We start from the raw sequence: 11642 nt of genomic DNA, 5'->3' as shown, positions 1-11642 counted from the left end.
GATTTTTTTTGTCGACATCATTTTTTATTTTCTATACATTTCATTTTGTTGTTGTTTTATTTCACAATAAACGGCGACACAGTTGTAGTTCCTGCTGCTGCTCTACTACTGCTGCTTTAAAATCTAAAAAACTGAAAAATAATACTGCCGCCGCAGTTCAAAATAAAAAAAGTGAAATGAAAAGTATAGAAATATTAGGGGGTTATAACTAAACTTTACGAGTCGAGTCGTGCCCAGAGTATGTGTGTAGTATTCAAGTAGTAAATAATTGTAAACGTCTGCGTGTATATGTGAACAAAAAAAAATCATATTGTAAGGATGTAGATATGTATGAATGTGTGTAAATATGTATGGCTGTTACACGGGCATCCTTTTTGTAAAAAATAAATTTTATATATGTTTTTCATTTTCAATGTCTATGCAAAGTATGCTTCTTTATTTCTACTCTTCTTATGTTTTGTTCGATGAAAAAAAAGAATGTTAAATAAATGAATTCAAAACGTAGTTTGAGCTATAAAGGTACTACTTATTATTACTTTTAATACTTTGCGTACGCATGGTTGTGTGTGTGTTTATCTGTGTTAGAAGAAACACATACATATGTTTAAGTATGGGTATTATAAGGACTAGGTGTGTGTTTATATGTATGTTCATGTGTATATGATTGTGTGTAGTTATATTACTAAACATAAAACTTTCCTCTTTCTTTTAATTTTACATTTTTTAATAGAATAAAAATATTTTTTTGTTGTCTGTATGAGTTGAAAAGAAATTCAATCTCGTGAATAAAAATTATTGAAGAGCGGTATTTAGTTGTAAGCGCATTACAGCATGCGGGAGTTTAGATATACGAGCATGAACACTAGAATTCTTTTAAATATTCTCAAACTTATAAAAAAAATTCATCACAAATTGTGGAGACTAGACTATAGACTAGACTATAGACTAGACTATAGACTAGACTATAGGCTAGACTATAGACTAGACTATAGACTAGACTATAGACTAGACTATAGACTAGACTATAGACTAGACTATAGACTAGACTATAGACTAGACTATAGACTAGACTATAGACTAGACTATAGACTAGACTATAGACTAGACTATAGACTAGACTATAGACACGACTATAGACAAGACTATAGACTAGACTATAGACACGACTATAGACAAGACTATAGACAAGACTATAGACTAGACTATAGACTAGACTATAGACTAGACTATAGACTAGACTATAGACTAGACTATAGGACTAGGACTATAGACTAGACTATAGACTAGACTATAGGACTAGACTATAGACTAGACTATAGACTAGACTATAGACTAGACTATGGACTAGACTATAGACTAGACTATAGACTAGACTATAGACTAGACTATAGACTAGACTATAGACTATACTATAGACTAGACTATAGACTAGACTATAGACTAGACTATAGACTAGACTATAGACTAGACTATAGACTAGACTATAGACTAGACTATAGACTAGACTATAGACAGACTATAGACTAGACTATAGACTAGACTATAGACTAGACTATAGACTAGACTATAGACTAGACTATAGACTAGACTATAGACTAGACTATAGACTAGACTATAGACTAGACTATAGACTAGGACTATAGACTAGACTATAGACTAGACTATAGACTAGACTATAGACTAGACTATAGACTAGACTATAGGACTAAGACTATAGACTAGACTATAGACTAGACTATAGACTAGACTATAGACTAGACTATAGACTAGACTATAGACTAGACTATAGACTAGACTATAGACTAGACTAGACTAGCTATAGACTAGACTATAGACTAGACTATAGACTAGACTATAGGACTAGACTATAGACTAGACTATAGACTAGACTATAGACTAGACTATAGACTAGACTATAGACTAGACTATAGACTAGACTATAGACTAGACTATAGACTAGACTATAGACTAGACTATAGACTAGACTATAGACTAGACTATAGACTAGACTATAGACTAGACTATAGACTAGACTATAGACTAGACTATAGACTAGACCTATAGACTAGACTATAGACTAGACTATAGACTAGACTATAGACTAGACTATAGACTAGACCTATAGACTAGACTATAGACTAGACTATAGACTAGACTATAGACTAGACTATAGACTAGACTATAGACTAGACTATAGACTAGACTATAGACTAGACTATAGACTAGACTATAGACTAGACTATAGACTAGACTATAGACTAGACTATAGACTAGACTATAGATAGACTATAGACTAGACTATAGACTAGACTATAGACTAGACTATAGACTAGACTATAGACTAGACTATAGACTAGACTATAGACTAGACTATAGACTAGACTATAGACTAGACTATAGACTAGACTATAGACTAGACTATAGACTAGACTATAGACTAGACTATAGACTAGACTATAGACTAGACTATAGACTAGACTATAGACTAGACTATAGACTAGACTATAGACTAGACTATAGACTAGACTATAGACTAGACTATAGACTAGACTATAGACTAGACTATAGACTAGACTATAGACTAGACTATAGACTAGACTATAGACTAGACTATAGACTAGACTATAGACTAGACTATAGACTAGACTATAGACTAGACTATAGACTAGACTATAGACTAGACTATAGACTAGACTATAGACTAGACTATAGACTAGACTATAGACTAGACTATAGACTAGACTATAGACTAGACTATAGACTAGACTATAGACTAGACTATAGACTAGACTATAGACTAGACTATAGACTAGACTATAGACTAGACTATAGACTAGACTATAGACTAGACTATAGACTAGACTATAGACTAGACTATAGACTAGACTATAGACTAGACTATAGACTAGACTATAGACTAGACTATAGACTAGACTATAGACTAGACTATAGACTAGACTATAGACTAGACTATAGACTAGACTATAGACTAGGACTAGACTAGACTATAGACTAGACTATAGACTAGACTATAGACTAGACTATAGACTAGACTATAGACTAGACTATAGACTAGACTATAGACTAGGACTATAGACTAGACTATAGACTAGACTATAGACTAGACTATAGACTAGACTATAGACTAGACTATAGACTAGACTATAGACTAGACTATAGACTAGACTATAGACTAGACTATAGACTAGACTATAGACTAGGACTATAGACTAGACTATAGACTAGACTATAGACTAGACTATAGACTAGACTATAGACTAGACTATAGACTAGACTATAGACTAGACTATAGACTAGACTATAGACTAGACTATAGACTAGACTATAGACTAGACTATAGACTAGACTATAGACTAGACTATAGACTAGACTATAGACTAGACTATAGACTAGACTATAGACTAGACTATAGACTAGACTATAGACTAGACTATAGACTAGACTATAGACTAGACTATAGACTAGACTATAGACTAGACTATAGACTAGACTATAGACTAGACTATAGACTAGACTATAGACTAGACTATAGACTAGACTATAGACTAGACTATAGACTAGACTATAGACTAGACTATAGACTAGACTATAGACTAGACTATAGACTAGACTATAGACTAGACTATAGACTAGACTATAGACTAGACTATAGACTAGACTATAGACTAGACTATAGACTAGACTATAGACTAGACTATAGACTAGACTATAGACTAGACTATAGACTAGACTATAGACTAGACTAGACTATAGACTAGATAGACTAGACTATAGACTAGACTATAGACTAGACTATAGACTAGACTATAGACTAGACTATAGTCTAGACTATAGACTAGACTATAGACTAGACTATAGACTAGACTATAGACTAGACTATAGACTAGACTATAGACTAGACTATAGACTAGACTATAGACTAGACTATAGACTAGACTATAGACTAGACTATAGACTAGACTATAGACTAGACTATAGACTAGACTATAGACTAGACTATAGACTAGACTATAGACTAGACTATAGACTAGACTATAGACTAGACTATAGACTAGACTATAGACTAGACTATAGACTACACTATAGACTAGACTATAGACTATAGACCTAGTTCAGTTCTAGTTCAGTTCTAGTTCAGTTCTAGTTCAGTTCTAGTTCAGTTCTAGTTCAGTTCTAGTTCAGTTCTAGTTCAGTTCTAGTTCAGTTCTAGTTCAGTTCTAGTTCAGTTCTAGTTCAGTTCTAGTTCAGTTCTAGTTCAGTTCTAGTTCAGTTCTAGTTCAGTTCTAGTTCAGTTCTAGTTCAGTTCTAGTTCAGTTCTAGTTCAGTTCTAGTTCAGTTCTAGTTCAGTTCTAGTTCAGTTCTAGTTCAGTCCTAGTTCTATTTAAACTTCAGTTCTAATCTTAGGCTAATAGTTTAAATCAAAATGGCTTAATTTTGCAAAAACTTTCTAAATCTCGTGCACAATCCATGGTGCTACCCACACTACAACTCATTACAACTACATCCTGCTAACACAAACACACTTTTTATGGTCAAAATTTCTAAACTGTATTGTAAGTATAATAGTGGTTTAGTGTTGGTAAAATAAGTACAACACATAAAAGGAAAAAAATCGGAAATAAATACTTATCTCTAATACAATGAATAGTAGTAGTTGTGTGTAGTAGTATTAGTCCTTAAAGACCAGCAAACAATTCGCCATAAATGAATAAAACACAAAACCAAACAAAAACAAAATGAACTTTGTATTCAAAGAGGGTAAAAAGTTTAGAAATTTTAAACTAAAAAACAACCATAAATGAAACTTTTATAAGATTCCTGATACAATTAGAAAGACGAACTCTAACTACTGCCTGCTGGGTTCTATACAATGTCCTTGTTGTAATCGTGGAAGTAGTAGTAGTAGTAGTTGTGGGTTTTTATTTGTAGTGGTTGTAGTTTCTTAATGGCTGAAACAGCATTTGGTATTGGCTGATGTTGTTGTTGTTGTTTTTGTTCCTGTGCATGTTTCGTCCTTTATGTATACAACAGGAATAAATATATTTTGGTAAAATACTTGTATACATGTAATAAAATAACATGATGATGCCAATACACGCTTATTCAAGATTATAGTACCATGAACAAGTAATAGTAGTACTTCTTGTAATTTTTTACTTTTTTTTATTTATTTATTCTTTTATGATTTTTCTTCTGTAGTTTTTTTTTTTTTTTGCTTTGCCTTTGTATTGTATTTTGTTACTAATTCTGATTTTTTTCTTATTGTAGTTGTTGTTCGTTCATTGCTTTCATTTCATCCTTAGAAGAATGAAAAGAAAGCAGAAAAAAACTTGCTTATGTATTAGTTTTGTCGATAATAAGTTTAAAATTTTTCCTTTTTTCCCAAAAAAAGAGATTCATATTTTTTTTTTTGTGTTGGGTTTTATTTTCCTTTTTGGCGGACGGGAGGCTGGCTGGATGGCTGATGAAGCTATGGGAGGCAAAAGGCATTGAAGGCAAGCAAAACAAAAGAATAAAAATCAATATTATGAGATATTAGAAAAATTATAATGGTTTTTAGAGTTTCTTTTTGAAAATATTTATGTACTTGCAAGGGAATGAGTTTGTGTTTTTTTTTGCCTTTTGTAAATGCTTTTCATAATTATATTAATTTCAAATTACTATATAGAAAGATGAGTGTTTTATTATTTAATATGAAGTTTTTTTTTTTATTTTCCTTTTGATAAAGTTTGCCGGCAAGAAATGGGGGATTTTTCTAATAGTTTATTTTTTAGGAAATTTAATATTTAATGCAGGATATTTTCTTTGACTCCTGATCATTAAATTATGTTAAGAAAACACCTATGTAATTAGGATATTTTCCCTGCAGTTAAAAATGTTTAAAGAAATTGTTGGGTACTGAATACTGCTTTTATGTTTGATCCAGATCGCGTTTATAAATGTTATTTATTATTTTTAAGATTTTTGTAGTATGTATTATTAACACCCCGATATTCCTTAAATATATATGCACTAATTTAATAGAGAAAGTCTATTAAGAAATACAAATCGCTTTCATTGTCACACATTTAAAACGACTTCTAAAAATCCGATAAATAAGCAGACTCCGTGGCGCAACGGTAGCGCGTCTGACTCCAGATCAGAAGGTTGCGTGTTCAAATCACGTCGGGGTCAAAAACTCATGGTTTTTTACTATTTTATTATATCAACTAATATTAATAATTATAAATAATATTCATTCCCATTAACTAACATATTCATGTAGAAATTTCTATTGCTGCAATTTATTTCAAAAATATACGTAAACAATATTAAAAACCCTCCATAATATTGCATTAAATGCCATTATTGTGTTTAAATGTCAATTATGGCCTCATGCGGGTACGAACCTATATCATTGAAATGTGTGCTACTAAATAAAATTAGAACAACGAACAATACATTAACGCTTAATAAACATTTGTCCAATGCTTTATAAATAGACTCCGTGGCGCAACGGTAGCGCGTCTGACTCCAGATCAGAAGGTTGCGTGTTCAAATCACGTCGGGGTCATGAATTGAAAATGTTTTTTTTTTATTTAAGATTTGTTTACTTCTTATCGAAATAACGCAATTTTAAAAAGTATTCCTTGTAATCCTAGTTTAAAATGAATATCAATAGATTAAGTAAGAATTTTACAAATTTACAGAAAACCTAATTTTTATGAAAGGAAATTGCTTAAGTGTTGTAGTTTAAACGCACAATTGTTCACGTTTAACTATACTTTAACTAATATATAGATAATCTAACACAGATTAGTTAACTTTCCGTTACATGAAGACCTTGATGTTGATCCAATTTTGTAGGACTCCGTGGCGCAACGGTAGCGCGTCTGACTCCAGATCAGAAGGTTGCGTGTTCAAATCACGTCGGGGTCAAAAAAAGTACTTTTTGATTCAAAAGGACTTATTGAAAGTATTTCTCAATTGAAAAATATAAATATTAAGAATAAAATATTATAGATATGTTAAGAACAAATTATACGACAAATGCAAATTTGATAACCAGAGGAAGTGGGTGGAGTGCATTAAGAATTATAATTTTCCCGATTTTATCACTACATACATATTTTTAAATTCGCGATCTTCTACTTTTTTGATCACTCAAATGTAATTCTGTTCACATATTGTCGCTAGACTCCGTGGCGCAACGGTAGCGCGTCTGACTCCAGATCAGAAGGTTGCGTGTTCAAATCACGTCGGGGTCATAGAAATTATGTTTTGGAAAAAAACATTTTTAATAAGGATATTTAATTAAAAAATGTCCTTACAGAAATGTGCACGCCTTAAAAATGCAGCAATAAATTTCATAAGACAATTTGCAATTCTGACGGAAGTATTTTTTTTTTCAACATTTTTGAATTATGATCGATTTTTTGCTTTCGAGATCCTTTAATTGTTTGTTAATTGCATTGGATCTCTTGATTTACGTATTGCCGAGTCGATGCACCTATTGCGGACTCCGTGGCGCAACGGTAGCGCGTCTGACTCCAGATCAGAAGGTTGCGTGTTCAAATCACGTCGGGGTCACAAATGGATTTGCGTTTTTTTTAAAAAAAGAGCACGAGTACATATCAAGGGAATCGAAACACTGTGAAAAGTTTCCTATGTTATTTTATCACCTAAAAGTAAAAACTATATATGTATTTTACTCAGATCGGAATTTTTGTCTTAATAAATTAATTAATTTTAATCTATTTATAGAAGACTCCGTGGCGCAACGGTAGCGCGTCTGACTCCAGATCAGAAGGTTGCGTGTTCAAATCACGTCGGGGTCAAAAAATATTTAATATTGGGTAAAAATCGTTTTTAAAATATAGATGGAAATAAATTTGATCAAATTTAAATGCACTTGAGATAATAAGATAAGAGAAGATCATGACTTTCTCTCTCTCACTGTCTACGATAAGGTTTGTGATGTTGTTGCTGAAAGTCTTAAGTGCAATTTCGGAAATACGGTCTTAAGTTTACTGTCGGTGGAAACAAAAATTATCAGTTATGTACAATTTTTATTGAGAATTTCAAAGTCCACGATTCGCCTGAGTATTGAATACGATCGAAAACATATAGTTGTGATTATTTTTTAATCAAAATTTTTGATCTGTTTCTGTTATTTATGCAATTATTTTTGCATTCCGTAGACTCCGTGGCGCAACGGTAGCGCGTCTGACTCCAGATCAGAAGGTTGCGTGTTCAAATCACGTCGGGGTCATAATGTTTTTTGAGAAATTTCTTTACATATTTATTTCGTCAAAGACCTATTTTGGGATATTTTTTTCAAAATTGTTCTGACGATATCTGTAAGATTCAAGAAGATTATTTTAAAATCGTCAGATATGACTTTTAGGTGACATAACAAAACTTATAAATATAAACAAGTAAGAGTGTTATATTCGGCTATGCCGAATCTTATATACCCACCATCAAACCTCGTTTGACTCGAATGAAACTTACTTATGTCGAATTTCATCTATATACTCGTATTTTTAGGCCAGTTATAAGCGTTAAAGTAATTTTCTGAAGGGGACCTTATATAGGGGGGTAGGGTCAATTATGGGTCGATCCTCATAAAAGTTTTTAGATAGATATGAAACTTACTTATGTCGAATTTCATCTATATACTAGTATTTTTAAGCCAGTAATGAGCGATAAAGTCATTTTTTGAAGGGGACCTTATATGGGGGATAGGGTCAATTATGGACCGATCCTCATAAAATTTTGCATAGTGATTTTGGATTATTAGAAACTTACTTATGTCGAATTTCATCTCTATATTCGTATTTTTAAACAAGTTATGGCTGTTAAAGCTGCTTTTCGAGGTGCCACTTGTATGGGGGCTATCCGAAAACGTGGACCGATATTGCCCATTTTCAATACCAAACAAACCTTACCTATAAGAAATATTTATGTGAAATTTCAATCCTCTAGCTCTTTCAATTCGGACTCTATCGTGCTTTCAACAGACAGACAGACGGACGGACAGACGAACAGACATGGCTAGTTCGTCATAGAATTTAATGAGGACCAAGAATATATATACTTTTGTGGGTCTATGACCAATATTTCGATGTGTTACAAACGGAATGACAAAATCAATATACCCCCCATCTTTTTTGATGGTGGGTATAAAAACTTGTTTTTTTTAACATTCAGGACATTACCTGATGTAATAAAGGAACTCTGAGACCAAATTATGATTTTCTTAATGATTGAGGGTTTCAACTTTTTTCAAATTTTGTTGGCTGGTGTTATTAAATCATCTTATTATTATTGCTAAAAATTTTACTGCAACCTTATTAATAAATTCAAAAATTAATTCTTTAATTTACTAAAATCTATTTTCTTAGATATAATCTGCTAAAACACATTTATTTTATTAAGTAAAACCATAATTAAACAATTTAAAGATTGTATACAGTTTCTCCCCTACAAATCTCTTTTAAAAATTTGCTAATTAAAAATAACCTCTAAAATAGTTTTCAAGACTTTAAAAATAACTTTATCATTTATACAAATTGTATAAACATTAAGCTACAATATACAATAATTTAAGTATAATAAAAACCATTCATTCATTCATTGATATTCTAATACCATTTAAAATTTTACTGCGGATTATACAAGAAAAACTTATATTCAAACAATCAAACACACTCGCATAAACATAGGGAAATATACACAAAAAATAATTTAAAATAAAATCTACAATAATGGCCCGTTTTTCGCAGCCATTACAGATTAATGTGCTGCCACTGTTACAACTACATACTAGTGTGTTCCACTGCTCCACAACACTCCACACCACACCATTACACTTTAGCATTCTAACGACTAACGATTACAAACCCACCAACCTTCTTAAGTTACCAGTTGTGTGCTCCTAGTTTGCGTTGTGCTGTTGTTGTTGTTGTTTTTGCTTCTTGAAGGGAACTCGGCGTTCAAATGCTGCTTAAAGGCATTAGTTTATGTTAGTGTTACTACGACTATTTTAATGGTATTACAAAACACATTTCTACTTACAACACACACCATGTTGCATAGAAAATAAAATTGAAGAGCAAAACTTCATTAGCGATAGCAGAGTGCGGTAAGGAGCAGAAAAAGGCAAAATATAACGAACGTATGTACATACAAACGTTATTTTCAAAATTCAAATTTACGAGTTTTTAGCTAAGAACTCTGTTCTTTTTTTTTGTTTTCTTATTTGCGTTTTTTTTTTTTTGGTTGCTATTTTGCTTTTGCTATTGAAGTAGAGAATGGGTTGTAATTCTTATATTATTTTTACTTTCTTATAGAGGAAAGTTTACACTATATTTTCCATACAAAATGTTTATTGTCGTGGAGTTGGTAAATTCTTAGTTTAGGGAGGTTTATTCATCTACTACTCTAACTTTCACACTATTTGAAATTATTATTATAACTGCCGTTAAGTTTCCCCGCAGGACATTTTCTCTTATTCTATCGTTGATAATCTTTACTTTTTCGGGGCAGAGTTTTAAAGGTGTTGGTTGAGTTGGTTGAGAATTTGATGTTAGAATGTAATTATCATTAAATTTTAAGATTTAATTTAAAGTGGAAATAGTAGTGTCATTAATAAAATGTATTATAAACATGAAGAACATATTCTTTTATCTCTTTGTGTTTGTATTAAATATAATGTGTACGATTTGAAACGTTTAGAACTAAAGAAGAGCTGAGTAATTTTACGCTGTACTGGAAATGAATGGTGAATATTTACTATACTGATTATCTCTAGCTTTTTATGAACACCAAAAGCTTTTGATATCGAAACTTGTAAACAAATCATCAGATAAGAATGTGAATTTGTTATTGAGAGGATCCAAAATCCTCTACTCGCTAGAGATTCATGTTAGAATAAATGCAATCCATTAGTTTGTCAATTCTTTAATCGATTTCATTTCAATTATATGCCTAATTTTATTGCATTTTTATGCAAATACATTCCTCTATTGCAGTGGACTTCGTGGCGCAACGGTAGCGCGTCTGACTCCAGATCAGAAGGTTGTGTGTTCAAATCACGTCGGGGTCAAATATAAACTTTTTTATACGTTTCAAGAAAGTTCTACATTTAAGAAATTGCAGAGAATTTTCAATTTCTTTGTATTCCTTGTAAATTCAGAAATTGAAACCTATTTTATAGGCCCCTTGATTGGTTTTATTTCAGTTGTATGCATTTTCCGTTATAGTTTTATGCAAATATATTTCCGTATTTCTGTAGACTCCGTGGCGCAACGGTAGCGCGTCTGACTCCAGATCAGAAGGTTGCGTGTTCAAATCACGTCGGGGTCAAAATTAAATTTTATAATATTTCATTGCCTGCTCATGTTACGAATAGGTGTAATTATTAAACAGTTTGTGATCTAAATCATGGAATTTTGGTCTCTGTTTCATTAAAGCAAACTATACAGAATCAAATATTTCATTATAAACCTAAACTGTTCCTGTTAAAGAGTTGAGGACGTTTTTTCGCTACTTGCTTAAGCAAGAAGTCCCCTGTGGAGTGTTAAGGCTAAATCGTAAGCTCGAAGGGTTTATCGTAATATTTGGAAAAGGAACATCTT

General features: G+C 31.8%; 9 non-coding genes across 9 annotated transcripts; all 9 read left to right on the top strand.

Annotated features, from left to right (window-relative positions):
• Positions 1-6123: 6123 nt before the first annotated feature.
• Positions 6124-6195, top strand: Trnaw-cca. Its single transcript has one exon. It is a non-coding gene; the product is annotated as a tRNA-Trp (tRNA).
• A 307-nt stretch (positions 6196-6502) lies between these two features.
• Positions 6503-6574, top strand: Trnaw-cca. The gene has a single exon. It is a non-coding gene; the product is annotated as a tRNA-Trp (tRNA).
• Positions 6575-6867: 293 nt separating this feature from the next.
• Positions 6868-6939, top strand: Trnaw-cca. Its single transcript has one exon. It is a non-coding gene; the product is annotated as a tRNA-Trp (tRNA).
• A 257-nt stretch (positions 6940-7196) lies between these two features.
• Positions 7197-7268, top strand: Trnaw-cca. The gene has a single exon. It is a non-coding gene; the product is annotated as a tRNA-Trp (tRNA).
• A 250-nt stretch (positions 7269-7518) lies between these two features.
• On the top strand, positions 7519-7590 carry Trnaw-cca. Its single transcript has one exon. It is a non-coding gene; the product is annotated as a tRNA-Trp (tRNA).
• A 176-nt stretch (positions 7591-7766) lies between these two features.
• Trnaw-cca lies at positions 7767-7838 on the top strand. The gene has a single exon. It is a non-coding gene; the product is annotated as a tRNA-Trp (tRNA).
• A 362-nt stretch (positions 7839-8200) lies between these two features.
• Trnaw-cca lies at positions 8201-8272 on the top strand. The gene has a single exon. It is a non-coding gene; the product is annotated as a tRNA-Trp (tRNA).
• Positions 8273-11038: 2766 nt separating this feature from the next.
• Positions 11039-11110, top strand: Trnaw-cca. Its single transcript has one exon. It is a non-coding gene; the product is annotated as a tRNA-Trp (tRNA).
• Positions 11111-11298: 188 nt separating this feature from the next.
• Trnaw-cca lies at positions 11299-11370 on the top strand. Its single transcript has one exon. It is a non-coding gene; the product is annotated as a tRNA-Trp (tRNA).
• The last annotated feature ends 272 nt before the right edge of the window (positions 11371-11642 follow it).

The sequence above is a fragment of the Lucilia sericata genome, unplaced genomic scaffold (assembly GCF_015586225.1).
Source record: "Lucilia sericata isolate MDLA Ls3-8-SP2 unplaced genomic scaffold, ASM1558622v1 Contig000036F_arrow, whole genome shotgun sequence".
NCBI lineage: Eukaryota > Metazoa > Arthropoda > Insecta > Diptera > Calliphoridae > Lucilia > Lucilia sericata.
The sequence above is the reverse complement of the archived record's forward strand: the minus strand, read 5'-3'. Positions and strand labels throughout refer to the sequence as shown.